At 44.3% G+C, this 885-nt stretch overlaps 1 non-coding gene across 1 annotated transcript; it reads left to right on the top strand.

The window, feature by feature from the left end:
* Positions 1–317: 317 nt before the first annotated feature.
* Positions 318–421, top strand: LOC111723108. Its single transcript, XR_002771725.1, has one exon. It is a non-coding gene; the product is annotated as a U6 spliceosomal RNA (small nuclear RNA).
* Positions 422–885: the final 464 nt, after the last annotated feature.

Below are 885 nucleotides of genomic sequence, written 5' to 3'. Positions count from 1 at the left end.
CCTGAGGGCAGAGGCCTCCTGGATGGGAGTGGAGCCCTTATTTAAGGGCTTAGGGGAGGGAGTGGGTTTACTCTCTCCCACTCTTCTGCCTTGTGAAAATGCAGCAAGAAGGTCCTCACCAGATACCAAATGCCAGTGCCTTGAACTTGGACTTCCCAGCCTCTGGAAATGTAAAACCTAAAAGTTTGCATTTTACAAATTTCCCAGTCTCAGGTATTTTGTTATACCTGCACAAATGGACTAGACAGAGTAAAGATGTGAGGAAATGAAATAAGGAAGGGAGGAAGGATAATAAAGGGTGATTAATAAATGGTTGAATGCTTGCTTCGACAGCACATCTACTACAATTGGAAAGATACAGAGATTAGCATGGCCCCTGTGCAAGGATGACATGCAAATTCGTGAAGCATCCCCTATTTTAAAAAAGAAAAAAATGGTTGACATGTTTGTGGTTCCAAGAGGATGGTCTGAGAGAATTTACAGAATAGCACTGCCCAGAAGAACTAAGTGATGGAATCGTCATATACCTGCACTGCCCAGTGTGGTCACCTCAAACCACATGTGACTGTTACAGACTTGAAATGAGGAGAGTGTGGGGTGTGGGCTCCAGCACCCAAGCTGCATAGGGTTGGGGTCTGCTGGTTGGGTCAGAGACCTTGAAGACTTATCCCCCAAAAAGAAATAAGTGAGGCTTCTATTCTAATGAGTAGAAACTGATTTTTTTATGTATTATTAATTAATTCTTTTGAGACCCTGGGTAGAGTGCCATGGTGTCATAGCTCATAACAACCTCAAACTCTTGGGCTCAAGCAATCCTCCTGTCTCAGTCCCTCAGCTGGGGCTACAGGCACGTGCCACCATGCCTGGTTAATTTTTCTGTTTTTA

This window comes from Otolemur garnettii, unplaced genomic scaffold (assembly GCF_000181295.1).
Source record: "Otolemur garnettii isolate 467f Iridium unplaced genomic scaffold, OtoGar3 scaffold00007, whole genome shotgun sequence".
Classification (NCBI taxonomy): Eukaryota; Metazoa; Chordata; class Mammalia; order Primates; family Galagidae; genus Otolemur; species Otolemur garnettii.
This window is presented reverse-complemented; position numbering and strand designations above follow the sequence as displayed.